Source organism: Topomyia yanbarensis, chromosome 2 (assembly GCF_030247195.1).
Source record: "Topomyia yanbarensis strain Yona2022 chromosome 2, ASM3024719v1, whole genome shotgun sequence".
Taxonomy (NCBI): Eukaryota; Metazoa; Arthropoda; class Insecta; order Diptera; family Culicidae; genus Topomyia; species Topomyia yanbarensis.
The window spans coordinates 202,324,757-202,346,792 of NC_080671.1; positions in this window are offsets into that span (position 1 = coordinate 202,324,757).

Consider the following 22,036-nt stretch of genomic DNA (forward strand, 5'->3'; position numbering starts at 1 on the left):
ATGGGCGAGAAAACACTTATTTCATACGGTTGAAGGAAATGATAAAACTAATTGATTGTTTGGTGTCTTCCCGTTTTGATAGGCAGTATTAAATAGTACGAGCGTTAGATTATAGCTTCTCTATCTACACATATATTTTCAATGAGGTGATAATATATTATTTCCCACAAACAGTATTGTACAGGATGAGGGTGAATAATTCTAGTCCATATACAATACAATGGAGAGATAAAATACGTTCATTGGCACATAACAACGCTGATATTCCGGATAACTGTTTCAGCAAGATATCAACTTACGACAACGATAAAGAAATCCAACAAAACGAGTTTACAATGACATCGCAAAACAAGTTCTTGACGTAGGACTTATGTCGTTCATTACTTTACTATACTATGGTATATTTTAACCTTTTCAAAACTGAAGCGATACTTTGAACCATAATAACATTCGTCGAGCGGAAGTATTCAACGCCTGCTACTTATACCATGTTTGATACATTAAACTTGTTTATATTGTAAAACAAGTACTTTTAAAGCAAGTTCTTTCGAAATCTTTAGAATACCGAGCGAGTTATTTTTGATCAGAATTATGATCAGATATAGTTCGATCGAGTGCAATGTGTATGAATTTAAACAGAAAGTTGGAGTCTTTGATGACGAATCTAATTCAACATCCAGTTTACCATAAGTTTTGAGAAGAGTTTATTTATGCACTGACCTAGAGCACGGCGCAAAGTGAAAACTTAAAGAATACGAAGGAAGAAACTGAAAATACGGAAGATATAACATGCTATCTTCACTCGATGTTTGACACGACGCCACTGATTTTTTTTAGCAGCTGTTAAAAACCTTTCAATGCAACACATCATAAAATCATCTTTGTATTCCACATGAATATGCAAAAAGATGAGCCGATAATGTCCGAAATATGGGCGGAATATTGTGACGGTACTTGAACTGATATTTCAAATCTAATGATAGGCATAGTAATCAACGATCCACCAACAAGCCCACAGTAGCCACCTGAAACTCCACTTGAAACTGTGATTCTACTTGAAATTCTACGTGTAATTCCACTTAAAATTACGCATGCAATTCCACGTAAATTTTCACGTGAAATTCCGTGAAATTTTTGCATAGATTTTTGCTTGTAATTTGACGTAAGAATTTCACATGAATTTTGACGTTAGATTCCGCTTGAAATTCCAAATGATGTTCTAAGCGAAATTCCACGTAAAAAGTTAGAGGGATGTTATAAGTGACTAGTTTGAATGTAGCGCTTGCAGCGTATTGTGAAAATCTAGGGTGGAAAGCGAATTAAGTGAATAGGAAACGTTTGACAAATTTCGAATGTCGGAGCATAGTGATACGCAATTTTCTGAAACAGTGTTCAAGGGAGTATTTTTCTAACTCATATTCCAATTGGATCACAAAATACCACTACACAACTTCTCGATGTGACATGTGGGTACCCACAAAAATATTCTTTGTGCTTAGCGGATTGCTGTAGTGGGACCCGGAACGCGTTTAATTGATTTTCTGCTCACCGATTGCTTTTTTGTTAGCCTACAATCAATGTCATGCACGCAGCCAAATAGCTAGTGAATTTCATAAGAAAATCATTTATTTTTGGCCACAAGTAAGACGTATGTAAATCATACGATCATCGGTTTGCTATGATTTTATTCTCCATGATTTTTCTTAAGAAAATATTATACATTTATCTTTTGTTTATAAAAATCATAATATGCTCACATGGAATTCAAACAGGTAACATATGCTATAGCTTATAAAATGTTAAAACAATTATAAAAGTCGTATATTTTCATATTATTCGTATAAAAACATAAACGCAGAACTTTATTTATGCATCGATAGCATACTTTTTTATCTACTAGAAGTAAATGCTAGAAAATGCATAAAAATCACAGCAGAATAAAAGAGACGGGAATAGAAAGCATAGTAACTATGCATATTTTTATTTCTCAGTGTAGTTTTATTACTTTTTAGGGATCATTCTTATCAATTTCGCTTTACGTTTTGTCTGAGTGTGGGAGACTGGAATGCGATGACTTTCAATCAACTGTGAACATGGTTTTATGTGTGGTTTTAGATCAAGACGTATAGATCATTGCATGAAAATATTTAACCTCAAGTTTTTAATGTTTAGAGAGTTTATTTGCATGGACTTTTTGCGGTAAATGCGGAAAAAAAAATTATTTTTAAAAATAGTGTTGAAAAATTGTTCATTTGTATAACCATATATAATAAAATATTATTCTTATTCACACGACTTTTAACTGTAAGAGATTCCTCAGAACTTTTGCATTTGCTATTAATAAATTCCGTACATTGTAAGGCAAACATTATACATTCAAAAACGTTCTACTGCAGTAATAGGAAAACTTTTATTTTAGCAACCTGAATAATTGAATTATTTGAATAAATGAAACATATATTGTATATTTTTTTCTTTAAATTTTCATATTTTCAATGTTATTGACATATGAAAATGAAATGGATATTTTCCGCATTTACGTAGTAAAAACCACCTTTCATTCTTAAATGAATTTCACAAAAAAAATTAAGGTCGAAATACCAGTACTTCTATATAGTAGCGCATATATTCCAATACAGTGAAATAAAAACATATTGTATTTCATCAATAATAAGTTTTTGGATTGACTCGCTTCGTGTTTTTTTTATGAATGGTGACCAAACAATACTACAATATTCTAAAATAGACCGAACAGATGCTACGTAAAGAGTTTTAATTGTGTAAGGATCTTGAAAGTGATACTGGACGAGATATCGATCCATCAACTCATGGACCGGGGACCAACGGCTTTACTTCCCTTCCGAAGGAAGACGTGACCACAGATTTTTTCACCTCAGAAAAATCTCAACGACCTCGGCTGGAATTGAACCCAGGACAACTGGAATGAGTGGCGGTCACTCTTACCACTCAACCACCGGCGTCCGTCTATTATTAAAAATAGGTGATTTTATGGACAAAATATCCCAAAACTCTAACTTCCGTATTTTTCAAGAAACATGTGTATTCTCATTCAAATACTAAGATTGCTCCCTTTAAAAATGTAATTTTCTAAAGGCTAGTTCGAAAGTTCTAGCATTTAATGTATTTTCCTCTAATATTTTCCCAAATAGCCAATGGCAAGAACTTCAATTGAAGTGGACGAGAGTCAAACTATGTGGTATTTCGTCGCTGTTGTGCTATCTTATGACAAACGCCATTTTGGGGTAAACTGAGTTAGATATGCAACATTACTAATCTGAAAATTCTCTACAAAATGGCGTTTTCAGAATTTTGAAATTTTGCTTGGTTACTGAGGTATAGCGAAAAAAGTGATGAGAAATTGTCAGTTTTTTGCTTTAAATCACTGTATCTTGGGATTCGCTTAAGTTATGTAGAAGTTTTTGATGTTTTTATATGTAAAAATGTCTGAGGAATACAATGGCATAATATTTTTTAAAATAAAAATACATGTATTGCGAGAAATATGCAGTTTTACTTTTAAATTGGCAATATTTCGTGTTTGGCAACACTGTAATTAAAAATTACTATTTTTACTAGATTGCTTGCTCAATTTCCTTCAAAATGCATCTCATCGATTGTTTCTAGGCCGAATAAAGCCGAAGATATTAATAGAAGTTAATAATTGATGCTTTTTTTCTATGGAAAATTTTCCATGCACAATTATGACACGCCATACAAATTTTGCCATCAATACACGCCTACGACACGTGTGAGTGCGACTTTTGTTTACATTTATAGTGAAAACTCGCAACATAGTCAACTGAACTTCGTGGTATTTGAGAGTTTCATACAGAATAGATTGAAGCATTAATTGTCTTCTTTGAATTGTTTTTACCATTTATAAGTTTCAAGATATTCAATCTCAAACTTTAAAAATCGTTTTTCTCGAAATGTGCTAAATGGCGCTTGTCATAAGATAGCACAACAGCGACGATTTCGCATCTGAGCTAGCTTTCACACTTGTCACAATATATAGGGGGGCTTTGAGAATTACAAAAAAATGCAATACCCTACACTATAAAAACACTAACTTCGAATAACTTTACCCCAAAAAGTTACAAAATAGTCTTAACTGAAAAATATTAGGATTTAATTTGGTAGAAATTTATCGTAAATTTGAATGGAAGTACTCGAAAAAAAGTTATGTAGCATATTTTTTGAGAAAGAGTCCAATAAAATTGACAGCAGAAAAATTCACATTGAATTTACACAGCAATCATAGAAGATAGGAATACGATGTTGATGAACGAATGAAAGAATAATCAGCCTAATTTGGAGCCCTCCTTATTTTGGACTGCCAATTACTTCAAATTCGTTTGGTTTGATGAAGATAGTTATATTCTTTGGGTTGTGTTTAGGTCCCAGCATAGTTAGTTCATCTTTAATTCCTTTAAATTAATCATAATTCACAGTTGAAAAATTGATATCGAAAACGATTCTTAATTCCACTCGGGAGAAGTGATGCACTTTTAAATTGGATTTAAGAATACTAACTTATTGTGATCTAATAATTTGGTCTCTATTTGGATCCTGCATTTTATGTGTTTGAAATGGTTAGTTTGTGAAGTTTTACTTAGAAGTATAAAATAACTAGCGTCAAATTATATTGGACGCAGCTAGATTTTCTATATGAGATATAAAGTAGCGATAAGTCGAATATTTATTATACAGACCCGTTTTTATCAGCCCCTTGGTGAATTTGAGGCTGATAAAACAGGTACATTGATAAAATCGGGACATATATTTTTCTGTCTTTTTAATAAACCGAAGCTTTTAAAATATTCTTCTTTGTTCCTTAGATATATCCTTGCAACCTTTTCTGATTATTTACTTTAAGTTCCCCTTAAGGGGGTCTGAGAGTGCAAAATTTTAAAAAGAATCAATATTTTTATTTTTGCATTTTTCGGATCCTTAGAGATAAGCAATATCTGCCCAAGAAAGGATTTACTCGCTTGGACTTGGTTCGTCTGCTACAGCCCATCAAACTACCAACTATCAATTATCATATGAAGCTGATAAAATCGGGTCAATAAGCTGATAAAATCGGGGGTAGATAGAATCGGGGGCTGATAAAATCGGGTGCTGAAAAATTGGGTCCCCACTGTAATTGTAATTTTTATTAATTAAAATTACTGGACTTTTGGTATTTCAGGTTTGCTTGGGTAATCGTGCTGATAATTTGAATTACTTCATTTTCAGCAAAGTAGGTCTGCCAAATTCTATATGCATAGTTAGTAGAGTAGTTGTGTAGGATGGTATAATAAGCCCCATCAGGCTAAAATGTCAGATTTCCATTCAATGGACGACATAATTATCTGAAGCAAATAAGTAATTTTTATGGCATTTTTCATGTGTTGCAGAACAGCAACTGATACAAACTTATCAAAAGATGTAAGCTTCCATTGTTTTTCTATAAGCATTTGATTTAATTTGAAACAGTTAGATTTGGCTGAACTGTCTGCTACTAAGTGTATTGTTAGAGAAGCTTTCTAAGTGCTTAGAGTGGCTAGCGGCTAACAATACAACTCTATAACGTTCTCGATAGTATGTACCATTATTAGCAAAATAACGTTTTAGTCAATTATGGATCTTAAATAATACATTGTTTAAGCGATTGCACCACTGTAGAATTTTGAAACAATCGAATTTCTATTTATTAGTCTAAAATGTGCTTTAGGATGTAAAAAATGATATCCCAAAACATGGAGAACGAAAACAATTCAAAAATATACAAATTTTCAATTTTGTGAGCAATCAAAAAGGCTCTTCTTGTACAGATTACATGTAAATCCATTCATAAATATTCTAATCCAAGTGATCCTAATAATCATATTTATCTTAAAATATTTGGTGAATTGTAGGTTTTACAGAAAGTTTGACCTTATATTTTGTAACTGGACAATAATGGCCACATAGGCACGTCGGTTCGTCGGTGGTTTTAGTGCAGACTTTGACATACACATTATTTATCGGTGGGCAAGCTACTGATGGCTAATTATGACATCTTAACATTTAGATAACCAGTCGGGCTTAGTTCGAGGTTACTTCACTATCAACACGAAAGAATTTTGACACCATGTGTGGGGTCCGATATCCGCACTTTTTAAAGTACCAGAATATATAGAAATGACAAATGGGTTTAGCTAGAAAGTACTGAATGTATGCTACAATCTAATTGTTTAATGGTTGAATTATTATAGGCGGTTGTGCAAGATACCGTTAGTGATAATTATCATTAATTATAATTAATGACCGAGGAATAACATTACTGCCCAATGCTATAACTTCCTGGATTGAAAGGTGTGTCATAGTTCGAACGCACACAAAAAAATATGAATTTAATTTTTCAGCAAAATTTCAAATAGGGCACAATTTAGCAAATCATAATTCTACTACATGTCCGGTACATGGGTCCCAAATGTACATGCTTCTTCCCTAAGAGTGTAGTTCTTAATAACTGTAGCGCTCAGAAATAAATCCCGAATGCAGCTAGGCGAATTTCGTTTGAATATCGTAAGTAAAATTGCTCGTGTCAAAAGAGTTGAAATAAATTACCAACGAATAAATATATTATGCGATGACGAAGCAAACATTTTCCCAACAAGTCGTCTGTTCCTGAGGAACAATAAGGACCGTCGGCAAGATTTTGCCTCCCTGGCCTGGTTTGCTCCCCTGATGCTAGCTAGTAAAGCATTCGCGACTGATGTTGAATGTCGAGCAGTGAGCTGTGTTGAGCCCTGAGCTAGACGGCAGCGTCGGATGTGATGTGTGGCCGGAAAAGTAACGTATAGTCCGTCCCGGGGAACATAAAACATAATGTAAAGATATCCTCCTTTCAGCGGCAAGCATATAAGATGAATGAGCAGTCAGTCTCTCCACACTCGGCTCAAAAGGCAGAAGTGCCGGCTTGGTGCTGTGCAAAACAGTGGAGTATTTGTGTATCACTTTATGAATGATTTATTGTATCCTGTCTAACCCTCGTCCTTTCGACAGATTCACTGATTCTTCTGGTCGTTTGTTTTGTGTGCTGCTTTTCTGGTTAGTAGAACCTATGCCGCTGCCCGACCTTCCTCTTGCAGGCGAATTTATAAAAAGCTATCTGGTGGCCAGTGCACTATGGTTCCAAATCAAATATAAGAAGGCAAAATTGTTTACTATCATAGAAGTAGGGAAATTTCTTCGTAGCTTCTGACACCGCTGCATTTTGAAGAAAATTGGCCAAGGAATTTAGAAAAAACTAGTATTTTTTGGTTACAGTATTGCCAAATATGCAATTATAACAAAAAACTTCTATTGCCCCAATCTTTGTTTTACGTCTACTTTGTGCTGAATTTATAATAATGGCGACTTTGCTGTCAATTTAAAAATAACTGCATGCCAGTCAAGTATAGAAAGTGATATCCCAAATTTCGAATATATTTTTGGAATAACTGTAATGGATCTAGAGTGGACACGCATATGTTTTCAAATTATTGAGTCTTCTTCGATCTTCCATATTAAAAATTGGCCTTACTCATTGCTGATAACCCTTATCATATTGAAAATTACTTGCACTGTATATTTTGAAAACTACGTCACCTTATATGTCGTAAACTATCACAAATTCTAGAGAACATCACAACCCCCTCATGATTTGAAAGGCTGGAGTCCAAAAGGGGATGATCCACATTTTTTTTTTCTGAAATTGAACTATTAAATAATTTATTTTGGTTTTTGACCTAAGTGCCAATACTAGAGTGCCCAGAAAAATAAAGAATTTTGGAAAACTCACCCGGCCCACCACTGAGTCAATTCCTAGTCCCACCAGGAGTACTTGCACCAAATTTGAAGCAAATCGGACAAGTCTAGCTACCGGACCAACGTGCCTGAAGTTTGTATGGGATTTTTCGACAATTTACATGGAGAAAACCCACTAGCTCGCATTTTCACCGCTAGGTGGCACTGTATGCATCGTAGTATCGCTGTAAGTGAAAATAAGAAAGATAATTTAATTGTCTACAACTTTGTCGAAGACTGCTTGTCAATCCGGCTTTGTTGAAAGAAGTTGTTAAACTTTTAGCGAAGTGATGTCTGAGTCAGTTTTGCATGGGGCCTAGCAGTACATGGCAGTGTATCAGTACTAGGTTCAAACAAACTAAACATTTTGTGGAATAATGGTTAGATTTAGCTCAATAGTATGTTCGGAAGAATTGTAGTACATAATACGAATTATGTTTTGGTTAGAAAATTTTAGTTCCACCTGTGACCGCATAGATGGCGCCAACACTAACTTTTCAACGGAGAGAGATAAAATATCGAGATGTTTGGAAGAATTACTGCAAAAGGCTTGTTCTACAACTTTGTAGAAGACACCTAATTTCTATCTCTCTCCGTTGAAAAGTTAGTGTTAGCGCCATCTATTCGGTCACAGGTGGAACTAAAATTTTTCAACCAAAACATAACTCGTATTATGTACTACAATTCTTCCGAACATACTATTGAGCTAGATATAACAATTATTCCACAAAATGTTTAGTTTGTTAGAACCTAGTACTGATACACTACCATGTACTGCTAGGCCCCATGCAAAACTGACTCAGACATCACTTAGTTAAAAGTTTAATAACTTTTCTTGTTCGAGTCGGATCGCTTTGCAATCTTCAACAAAGTTGTAGATAATAGAATTATCTTCTTAAGTTTCACTTTTGGTGATAATCTGATGTGCACAGTGCCACCTAGCGGGGAAAATGTGCGAAAGTGGGTTTTCTCCATGTAAATTGTCGAAAAATCCCATACAAACTTCAAGCACGTTGGTCCGGTAGCTAGACTTGTTCGATTTGGCTCAAATTTGGAGCAGACACTCCTGATGGGACTAGGAATCGACTCAGGGGTGGGCCGATGGGGGTCATTTTTTTCTGTCACTCTAGCCAATACCTTATTGAAGACTGGTGTGGTATCCAAAACGGAAAAATGATCGAAATGGTGAGATGAAGCTAAGCAATTTTGTGAAAAAAAAATTCCCCCAGAGGCGAGGATTCGAACTCCGGCCCACTGCACTATCCCTTATGCTATCCCTGGATAAGGGTTAGCGCATTGGGCCGGAGTCTCAAAGGTTTGCGGGTTCGAATCCTAGCCTCTGGGGGATTTTTTTTCACACAATTGCTTAGCTTCATCTCACCATTTCGATCATTTTTCCCCGTTGGATACCACCAGTTCTGAAATTGACTTTTTGTATTTTTAACAGATCTAAGTAATCCGCGTGTATTGTTATTTGAGAAATTTGAAAATAATGTTAGTCGGTTCTCATGGTAAAGAGGGACAAGTTTGTCTTTGCTGTGAGACATGCTGGTAGACTTGAGTGATTCGTAATAATGTTGCCTACGCTCGACTCCTACCAGTAGAAGACAAAAGATTAGTCTGTACGATTTTAGGCCTGTTACTAATGACCCTTCCGCTCCTAGTTTTCCGATCTGTATTTCACATTCTTGCTCTCCCTTGAGTACTATGGCTCTAAATTTTCATAGTTTCCCTGCCAATTTTCTGATAACACGTTTCGTCTAAGCAATTAGTAAAACAGTAAAAACGACGTTTTGCTTCAATATCCGACGGTTTCGGTGATTTATTTCACCTTCTTCAAAGAATCTATAATGACATCGTGTACCAAGATTTGTTATAAATATGTCTGTTTTGTTTGTGAAACTGTACTTAATGAAACTATCCGTTTTTTGTTGTATGTATTTGTATGTCTAACATTGGATGTCTAGTGTGTTTATTTTATAATGGCGTCCAATAGTGTCCAATTAGAATATTTAGAATCATTAATTTAATCAAAAGCTTTGTTTCGAAATTTCTACCGTGTATACTAGTTCAGAGCTCTTCCTTGTAGGGTTTTTTGCTTTTGCCTTTCTCAATAGAAACGCAACAGCGACGATATACCATCAAAAATTACATAGCTTTACGTTTGATTTTATTTTAAAAGTCGTTGAATCTTGCGAGTCACGTAATTTTACACCACATGTGACGGTTGTTTAAAATGTGGAGGACTGTAATTTTATGGCACTGCGCATGGAAAGTACATCTTTCATGTAAAATTAAACAAAACACGGTTATATTTCGTCATTTCGTCAATCACGGTTTGTTAAATTGTGGCAAGTTTGGAATTACCTCAACGGTAAAATTCAGATTTTTTTAGCGTGTAGAACACTAGGCGCACGACCCGACAACATGTTTAATGTCGCGATAGCTGTCATCGCAAGCGCAGATAACACTCTCCACCACCCCTAATACGCCGGAGATGCGCATTCAACGTTTAATGATTGACACTTGAAGGAAGTCACGACCTTCATCCGTCCTTTTTAACCAAGGTTGGTGGATGCCTTTGGGATTTCTAAACTTCCATTATCCCACGAAATTTGCCAATTTTCGAGCGTCCTCTGAAAAGAAATACTAAAAAATTCGATAAAGCTATGCGATCTTTCACAAATATTACCTTCTAATTCCTAAGTATCCGCCTTCTCATTACCATTCTAATCTAAGTGCCACTTTTCTCATTACCCGGAATAGAGCAATACGAAAGAACGCAAACTAGTATTTGTATCAGGCAATCAGGAACGATTTGAACATAAAGAATCTAGGAACTTAGTTCCATGTATTCCGATCAAAGGCCGAATCGAGTACACAGCGTAGGGCCCAGCTGCCAGACGAAATATTGTTTCTCTTGTTAATCCGTTGACGAACCTGTGCCAATAACCACGTTTTTCAGTTTTCATCAAGTGTTTTATTTGCGTTTCTAAGGTCGTGAGTATTCGAAAAAATTTAGGCGATCCAACGTTCAAAAAGTCCTCATAGGACCTTTTCGCATACAATTCTGAGCATCTCTGACAATGACGGAATGGGAAACCGCCCTCGGTTGTTAGCGCCGGATATTCGTTTCGTCTGACCTTTAATTTCAGTGTAGAGCGAGGATGCAAAATGCCTACCTTTTCTGCGGCTATAATTTTTCTGCCTACATTCTCATTTCTCTCTCGATGCTGCTGTCATTCGCTAGTGCAGGACGCCCAGCGCTGTACGGCTGCCTGTGTACAAAGCAGTAACATGACAAAAAAACTACTGTCCCCAGTAAAGCCACCAGACGCGAGCGGTACAGCTTCTCTTTCCTAATTTTACATTTTTTAATATTTTCAATCTTTTTAATATTTTTATTTACAAATGACGACAATGAATGCGGCTCATTTACGCCACGGCCGGCATCAACGCTTTCGTGTGCGGACCTCTCCCTTTGACTATGCAGAGAAAAATGTACAAAGCGAGAGAACAAACTTTACTACGCCACACTCTCACCGAGCAGTCGGAGTACAGCAGCAAAACAAAAATGTATTCTACTGCTGTACGGGAAAATGTACTCGGTTTGGCTACCGTTCTGGCAAGAGCTGTAGTGATGCGTCGCTGTAGCGGGCTGTACGGCTTGTGCAAATGTAAATATACCGAAAAAAATGTAGTTTATCGGTACCGTTGGCATCCCTGGTGTAGAGAAACCAGCCAGTCAAAACGTTGAAAACTTACACCAGAGGAATTTCTTATTTTCATTCGATTGTTTCGGATATAGTGGACACGTTGCTCTTTCGATCAATAAGCACACTAATGAGGTAGAGTACAACGATAAATCTAATGTGCTTGGCCGCGCTGGTATGTATTCGTTTCATTTCCACTGTATTCAAGATGGTCATATTGAAATTGTCGCGAATATCACGCAGTAAGATAAATCGGTTATCAGAATGAAGACAACCCCATGACATAGCATGGGAGTTGAAGTCTTCTAGAACCAGCTGAGGTGCGATGTATATGGAAACAATATTAATAAATCAAGCGACATTTTACACACCGTGCTTTATTTCTACAATAGGCGCGTTGTTTGCAACGACGGCAGTCCATCCCCTGCTTAACAAAAAGGCGAACGAATAGACGAGCCCCGTTCAAAAGAACAAATTTTAGAAGAACAAATTCGGCGAAAGGCTTGAAATGAAGCTGATGCAAAATAAGTTTTCTTTTACTCCTCGATTTTTGCTGAATGCAATTGCTGGCATACCAGAATTTTCACTGAATGAAGCATAGTGATCTGGAATGAGCACTCCCTATTTCACATTTAAGGCCCTTCTCGGAGACTACACCATCAATCTCTACTTCCCGGGCGGGTACGTAGACAAAATACTTTTTCGTGCACGGTCGAGTATTGTTTAGTTAGATCACGCGATATATCGATGAAGGTAAATGGCTTGTCTTTGGTCCGGAAGTCCGCCGGTTGTATTAGATATAATTAGTATCGAAAATGAGACTTATCGGCATTATTTTTGCCATCGGAGAAATACTCAAAACGACCTCCACTACCTTCCCATTAGTCAACACTATCATGCGGGCTTCAGTACCCGCGAAAGGCAGGTTTTATAGCAGGGAACGGAAAATTAATTCAACGAAATTTAAAAGAATAGAGTAATTGGTACTTAGCGGTATTCAACAAACACATTCTCGCTGATCCGTCAGACACACAGCCTTGTTAACAAAAGGTGTTTCCAAATAGCCACCAGATATTATCAGGGTATTTTAATTTTCTCTTACACACGCCATAGCTGAACTTTCGTCTGTACGGGGAAAAACACTCCGAATCTTACTACCCACTCGGGAAAAAGGTGTTTCGCCGGCCCTGTGCTCTACTTAGAGTGGGACATAGTTGTATGAAAAAAAATAAAATTTTGCTCCGAGTAACTTTTTGGGTTCCATTTAGCTCCCAGAACAACTCTGAAAATTTTTAGCTTGATCGGTGAAACTATATTTTTGCGACCTCTGTTTGAAGATACATGGGATTTTGTAAAAGAAAATTAACTTCCACAATATAATTCTTCCAAGAGTCGCCAGTTACCTAAAAAAATGGATGCCCGACTTTTATAGGCAATTTGTCGAGAAAACAAAGTCTAGAACACCACGAAACTTTGAAACTTTAATGCTTTGAAGATTGACGAAAATTTCACTTTTCATAGCATCACTGCTGCTGACGGTCGAATTATATACAAAAATTTTAACTTTCTCTTTTTATTTACAAAAGAAGTTTCAATTTGTCCCTCAAAACTCTTGCGAGGTGGCCAAGTATGGATAAATGATTACATTAAGAGAAGATCAAAACAAAATTGCGTATAATTGGGCAACCAACATCAGCGGTGCTAGAAAAATGAATATTTTATCAATCGCCAGAGCATCAATCGGTTTCTGCTTAATAACTTTTTTCTCAAGAGTCAGATTGTTTCGTGGTCTTCGAGACTTTGTTTCTTTGTTAAGTTTCCTATAAAAGCCATACAACGATTTATTTTTAGCAAGCAATGGGCGACTCCCGGAGAAATTATTTTGTGAAAGTTAACTACCCATACAAAATCCCATGTAAACATCAAACAGTGGGCGCAAAAATATAGTTTCAGGGATCGAGCTAAAAATTTGCACAGTTGTTCTAGGACCCAAATAGTACCTAAAAAGTTGCTCGGAATCTATTTTTGTCCCACCCTACTTTACATACGATAAGTGGCGGATCCAGGGGGAGGGTCTTGGGGGTCCGGACCGTGCCCCCCCCGAAAATTTTTAGCTTCTTGAGAAATTTTAAAATATTTATTTTATTTTAATTTCAAAATTATTCCAAACCAGATTCGATTACCAAAACTGATTTTAATTAAATGATGATATTACATATTACGAATTGTACAATGAACATTTCAAAGTCGAAATTTTGGACCCCCTCCGAATTTTTTTTTTTCTGGATCTGCTCCTGCATACGATGTATACGGATGAGCGTCAAGCGAAAACAATATTCAGCAGGTAACCCGGAAGAGGCCACCGGCTTCGTGGCAGGCCGCTAGCTTTATGCGATTGAGGAAGGCCTGAGGGCGTTCAACGTTCGTACTCAATTCGGCATAACTAGGCGCATCGAGGAGCAGCTGTAGCCCATCAAGTATCAAATAAGTACCATAACTGTAAAACGAAAGATAAAGAAAGAATGTGTGACTTGTTGGTTAGGGACCATTCATAAATTACGTAACGCAAAAATTGCCCAAAATTGACTCCCCCCTCCCCCTATGTAAAAAATTGTCACAAATTTCCCCATCCCCCCCCTCCCCTGTTACGTAACAAATTCCAAGAAAAATTCTTTTTTTCTTCGATGTTACGTAACGATCTAGTTAACACCCCCTCCCCCCTATGTCACAACTTGTCACAACTTGTCGTACCCCCTCCCCCCCCCCCCTAAATGCGTTACGTAATTTATGAATGGTCCCTTACCCCATTTTGGACGCCAGCTAGTACTGTGGTTCTCCCACCGAATTATGAAAATGCTCGTGAATTGAAAAGTACTACATGTAATGTTCTTATTTTTCCTAGATAACATGAGTCAATGAACTACTATTAATAATTAAATAAGCTACGCGCTTCCTGTTACTGAATTGGTAGATCACACGATGGAAGCTCATTAAATGAGGAGGACTCTTCCATAAACATGCAATTGTGGGAAACTTTTTTGAATACAGTGCGGCAGGCGCGTATGTCTTTTGAAATGCCAATCCATGAGAAAGTGTTAGGTGGGAGGATGCGCCGGAAAGGACCAAAATTAGCTTGGTATGCAGGGTGAGTAAAGGTAATGTACGTGTGAGGTTGATATAGGGTGAAACGGTTTTCAGGGGGAGGGATTGATATGATCGTAGGAACTTGGTCAGTGCTCCGTGGGCATCAAAAACCATCATAGGTTGTCTATATGATCGAAGTTACTTTGATTTGTCATTAGTGATCTAGACCTGCGAACCCATGTAATGTCGCATCCATTTTAATATGTATTGCATCATGTGAACATCATGGTGAAGCCAGTGAATATAGAAATTTGCTATGTGACCGCACTCTTCAACCCGTTACACCGAAACTGGAAGTCTGATCAACAAAAATTCAATAGCCGCTTATGGGAGCATTATACAATTCATTTGAAACTAATTGCGTAAATCGATCCATCTATCTCTATCTAAAGTGAAATATTTTTTTATTTTGTTTCGATACAGCGTTGCAGTGCTAGGAAGACCAATTTGATTTCACAAAATAAAAAAATCTAATAATGTAATTAAAATATAAAAACAAATAAAAAAAATAAAAAATAAAAAAAAATAAAATACTCTTAAACACGTGTAAAATAATTTTGACCATGAATTTTGTTTAGTTACGCTACTGTGCACTGTGCAGAGGGTGGTTCTGGTTGGTAGCTCAAAGTTGCTAGAACTGACAAACCGGCGTTGGTGGGAGATCCAACAGTGAGATTACAGATTTCGAAAGTGCTGCTCCCGGGCATAGGAGGCAGTCAAGGGCGAAAAATTGCTTGCTACAGGAGGTGAACTTTTTCCACGTTTTCCATGTGCGCGTACGATGACGATAGGATGAATGATTTTGCTGATTTCACACAATCTCCGAGGTGTTCCTGAAAATGGACAGCATGGGATTTGTCGGCATGATGATGGTACATTTCGGGTGCGAACCATCCGGTTTGAGGGGATGAATCATGCACTGTCATCTGTGGTGCTGTTTCTCTGGTCAGAGCAAGGATATGCTACATAATATGAATTATTAATAGAAATCGGGATGTTCATCCAGTCGGCAAACTTTATGGCGTTAATAATTTAGAAAAGGTAAATTTCATCTTCTATCAATTAATTATAGTCACTGGATTTTTTCATATGTGAGAAAACCAAATTTTTATGATTTTTCATAAGTTTCATTGTCGATTTTATGCAATGTGTCTTAATCTTTAAAAACATGTAGGCATAAGGGTGAGGCATTGTTTTCATGGAAACGGCAAACAATTTGATTCCGTTTGGGATTCCTAACAACTGTGTCACATTTGGGTTTCCACTTAAGTGTGCAGTCGTGTTACTGCAAAAACTCATGAAGTACTCAAGCACTTCTTCGAAGGAAATATGATACTGAAGTGTTCCTGATGTTCATAGTTCTATGGTTCTAATTAACTATCAAATATCACTGTTTTTGCCAACACCGCAAGTGTACCAATAGAAACGCATTTTAAACTAAAATACCTTCGAAACGTTTGCTTTTTTGGTTTGGTGTGTACAGATAAATTATTCAAAAGCATTTGATAAGTTAAAGTATGACAGTTCAGTTTTAAACTGAAACAACTTTGATATTTATTATCTTGTCATTTATTTACAGTAAAATAAATTTTTCTTCTCTTATAAGTACTAGTTAAACTTTGTTAAGCTTGTTCTAGAAACATTCCAATAGAGTACATCCTTCGGACAAGTTATTAACACTTTACACAGGTTTTATACCATTCAATTCCACCGTGTTTATAACCACAGATACCGGTGTTTCGATTGCCACTTGTAATATTCTTCATTGTTACAAACGCAGGGGGAATTTAAAATCCATCCCTTTTCCAGTTCCAGCTTATGTGGGATCAAGAACCGCTGTATGTGGTAATGTGGTCAAAGCTACTGTGGTTCATCATCATTGAACTAGACTGGAAATAACTTTTGCATCATATTGAAATCTTGGGGGTACCAGTTTATAAGGATAATTACTGTGTAACCGATTTTTCAACCTGTAACTGCGGACCCGGAACTCCGATCGACGAATAATTCAATAGCAATCGATGGAAAGGTTGTACCTTTCATTTGAGATTAACAGGCATTGCATTTATCGCTCATATTAGTAAACGCGTCCAGATAATTTGCTACTGCGACATTAAAAACTCACATTTTCATACGAAAAGTTATTGGCACTCACACAACTTCTCCGGATAAATACAACGTGTTATTTCTCCGGATAAATAAAACAGCCGGAGAATGAGCGAATGAGTTTATCACGGTATCCTTTTGGCGCTCGCTGCCTTGCTGTCACTATTCCAAAACACGAAAGAACAAGTCTATCGTACTTCTTTGCCGCTTTTCTTTGAAATTGAATGTATATTTTGACGCTTTTATTGATTTCCACGAAATTAAAATATTATCACCTTCTCCGGTGAGAAGGAAAAAATTAAATAAATTTTATCCGGAAAATTATTTCTCACGCCATTTGTGGAGACGGAGAATTTTGCGACTCATCCTATCTCGGAAAAGTTGGACATCGGATAAGCTTCTTCTCGCGTGAGTGAGAGAGAATTACAATGCCTGGAGATTAAGGTTCAAGTTACCTTTTTTGAGCATGTGTTAGATTTGAACGCTGGGTAGTATGGGTAGGAAAAATTGTGTTCAACTTTGCCACCGGATTATCCATTTAAATCTTTTCAAAACTCTAAAAGAAGAATATCAGCCGATTTATTAGATCACAACGATTCCAATTATACAAAACAACTGCTGGAAAAACTATCGGTTTCGCTAAATGGTGCTTTTGAAAAAGTTGCCTGGATTTTTTGTCACACTACCACACCGTACTGGGGTACGCAACACAACTGCGCAATGAAAAAACCACAGCCACTTTTTCTAAAGCACCATTCAGCTAAGCCGATAGTTTTTCCCGCAGGTATTTTGCATGAATTGAATCGTGATGATCTAATAAATCGACTGATATTCTTCTTTCAGTTTTTGTTTTCATACGTTTATTTGACACGGCATTTGCAAAAGCTTTTTACGCCAGTTTCTTTTTTTACATAGCACGTTACAAAAATCCTTAAGACTAATTTTAACTATACTAGTAATTTGTCTAAAACTAACACTGAAATCACTTTATTGTTTGCTTTTTTCCTTACATTGTTGTATTTCATAATGATCTAGTATTTTCGGGTGTATTTATTTACTTTTTTTCTGTTATTGTCTAAATTTAAAAACTGAATATTCTAGGACACTTTAATTGGTGAATGATTAGCCTTGGATGAGAGTATGGGAGATGAATTTAATTAAATTTTGACAGACGCTGTTTTTAGAAAATGATAGATAAGTTCCATGTATAGAGGATCGCGATACGCCAGGATGTCTCTAACAGGAACATGGATTGGTCTTCCTCGGACTTGTAAAGAATCTACTAATTGTGATTTGGCTTCACGATATTCAGTGCAGGACCAAACAACATGCTCAATGTCATGGTAACCTTCTCCACAAGCACAATGATTACCCTCAGCGAGCCCAATACGACGGAGATGCGCATCTAAAGTATAATGATTGGACATGAGCCTAGACATCACACGGATGAAGTCCCGACTTACATCCAATCCTTTGAACCATACCTTCGTTGATACTTTAGGGATAACTTTTAGAGTTTTGGAAAGGTTTAAATGGATAATCTGGTGGCAAAGCTGAACACAATTTTTCTTACGCACACTACCAAGCCTTGAGGTAACTTGAGCCTTAAGTTTGTGCAAATCGGTCTAGCCATCTCTGAGAAACAGAAGTGAAATTTTTGCCACATACACACAAGGGCCGGGATTAGGCTGGCGATTTCCAGAGTGGTGGAATAACCTTTCCAAATGAAAAACGGCTAAAACGTTGTCCTAAAACAAGTATTCCTACTCTCATTGCCTGTAACTTTTGCTTGGATAGTTCTGCTGTACAAAATACGGTAATCGAACTTTTTTTGAAAATTTTTGTGCGCAGTTTTCAAAAAAAGTTTGATTGCCGTATTTTGTACTTCCACGCCCTTTTAAATAATTGCTCTTGAGTCAAAATGATCTGATTGATTGTGAAAAATGTTTAGTCTTCCATGTGAAAGTTTCATCAGAATCAAGTTGGTCACGATTTTAAAGATTTTCGGACTAATCTTGGTAGACATCTTCATTTCCTTCGATAAAGTGGATATTTTCCGAGACGCCTCTGGACACCATATTTTTGAAAGTTGCTTCTTCACAGCCGAAAATTCCACAGCCGAAATAATAACAGAAAATGCACAAATTATAAACATCACTAAAAACTCGACGACCGAAATAGTAGATTCCGACAAATCAAAGGCCATAAATATTAACCACCTTCAAGGTATGCTCCTTTCTGTCGGTGCCGAAAAATCAACAAAATGTCCATCACATGATTTGTGTTGTTTGATGTTCGCTTGTGGTAGCACAAAGGCCGCTGAATGGAAAGGAAATTGTATCTCTGAATTTCTCGATTCAATCGAATCCCAGGAAGAAAAGTGCGACTAAAGTTTCGCAGCGGTTCCTGGAAGGCAGACTGAATAATGGTGAATAGCTTGATGCACCATTGATGATCGTTAAAAAAAATCAGCTACAGATTGTGTGGCATGTGATGATGTCTCAAAAAGTCTAATTTTTTTTTGTTTTTTACAATCCATCGCTGATTGTGGTAGATCATCATAAATCATAAATAATGTATTGAAACAGCTATCAAGGAAACGAGTTGGCTCCATGGAAAAATTGCAAGGCTTGATCATTCGATAATGCAGTTATGCCGTTTTTATATTGAAAATCCCCGGCCCTGTGTTTTTTCAATGGAAAACAATATTAGAAAAATTATTCATATTCAATACCATCTTTGCTTTAAAGACAAAACAGATTGTTGGAGAAATTGCACTACTAACATAACAAACAGTAAGGCGATGAGATGCGGTTCAGAAAAGGATCAGAAAAGTGAGGGAAAATAGAAATGTTGCCAACGACCAAGCTCCACATTAGTAGTTCATTTGCTAGCCAGACATTTGAATGGGATTAGTGCACACAAACGATTTCGCTAGGCAATTTTCGCACAGTTATTTGGTTAACAAATTTAGAAACTGACATTTAGTTCCCGATTGTCAGCGAAATATTCTCTGAGTCTCGGATAGCAAACGTTACTACAAACAAACTGAGATTCGACAGGAAAAGATGCGTATGCTAATCGTTAAGTTCCTAGAATAGTTCTAATTATACTTTAAAGTCAAAAAAATCATAACAGTCACCATCCAAGTCAAAAACTTATAAATAAATAAACAAAGCAACCTTTGATACCAGAACGAGATCCTTTATTTTACGAATGTGCCGAAAAACATCGTGGATGGAACAAACCTAAGCACATTATTCTTACTGTGAATAAAACGGTTATATTATGTGGATAAGTCTTCAAAATAACCAATTGTCTAGTTTTTAAATGAATGTTTTCGAATTCGATTATTTGACATGCACATTCTACACGGAAAAAATTCATGAAAACAAGATCTTGATTTCATGAAATGAACGATTTACAAAAATCTTGGCCAAGTACCTGAAATTATGAATAATAGAACTCGTATTCATGAAACTAATTGCACGGTTCATCTAAAAAAACTAAATGTGCTTTTCAAGTTGTAAAGGAAAGGTTGTAGGTTCGTTCAAATACTTTAAAAATCACGTTTGATTAATTTAATTCAACCCTTAAAACTTGATTTATAGCAAAAAAACTACTCTTTGAGACTTTCGGCACTAAAACATTCACGACGTTGTCATTTTTCAACCGATTTTCAATCTTTTAATTTTACTGGAAAAAAGAAGAATAGACCTTTCCAGTATGCTACGTTGTATTCTTTTGTTCAACCTATTATTCAATTTTGGGACAACAATATGAAAATAACCATTATTTTGGAATTTTTTCATGAAAAACCGATTTTATACACCTATCAGTGAGATGAGACATTTCTTACACATATCACTGTTGTATTATTCATTAGTTTGCGGAACACACGCAAAGTTGGCAAGCAACTAGAGGTGAGATAAGCACAGTTTCGAGTCCTGCACGAATAACACTTTGAATAAACTGAAAAAAATAAAGAAAAATAATAAAACAAATAAAAACTTAAAATAATTATGAAGCAAAAGCATAAAAAATAAGTTATTCATAAATGATTGATTAAAATAAATCAAATTAATAAAATAAATCAAATTAACCCAAATGAAAATTAGACAATGTTAAAAAAAGTTATGAAAATAAGAGAGTAAATTAAATTGATTTAAGCAAACAAACTGTCATACAATAATAAAAAGAACTGACTAATAAAATGAAGAAACTGAATAAAAATACTATTTTATCATTTTTTTTCATTTTGTTTGCTTTTAAACAATAAAATTATTGAAATGGAGAAAATCAGACATATTAAAAAGTAATAGAAATAATAGAATAAATTAAATGGTGTCTGATTAATGTTCTAAATGAAATGAATAAAATGAATGACGGAACAAAATTAGTCAGATTATTAAAATGAATAAAATGTGCGAACCCGAAAAATAATATAAAATTGCATAACAGGAAAAAAGTGATTAAAATAAATTAAACACATGATACGAATAAGATGCACGAGATAAAACTGATCGGAATGCATACAAAGAATGAAATGAATACACTAGATAAAATGAGGTCAAATAAACAAAATGAATCAAAATTATTCTAAATGAAAAAAAATTATTAAAATGAAATGATCATATAGTTAAAATAAGTCAAATGTTTAAAATGAAAAAAATAAACAAAAAGAATATAATCCATCAAATGATTTGGATAAAATCAGTATATAGATAAAAATTTAAAAAAGTTAGTTAAATGAAGTAAATGAATATCACGAATTCCAAAACCATTGTGTCAGAATATTGTGAAATGTTTGTGAAAATCCCATTGCAAAGAGCACGTTTTCGTTCTTTTTTTCTTGATGGCGTTTTAAGATTATCTGGTGTTTCTACTTTATTAATAGGCCTTAATTAGTCATCAGGAAATCTAGAAATCAGGAATTTGTTTTGGGATTAAAAGATGTCTTTTTGGTCACAGATATCTGAAAAATGATTTTTGTAGTGAATTGAATTTTCAGGTCCAGTATTTTAACGAATAATTGGAAATAATAAACTAAGATAAGAACACTTGTAAATAGTATTGATTTGCATTGAATTATATAGAAAAGTGTCAGGTGTCTAGGTGATGTTGGCAATTATTTTATTGTCGATGGCACAAAATCCGTACATTCAGTCGGTTGTTGATGTAATTTGTGTTGAAATGAGCATATCTTTTATTTGTTCTTTTGTAATGTGTACGTAATT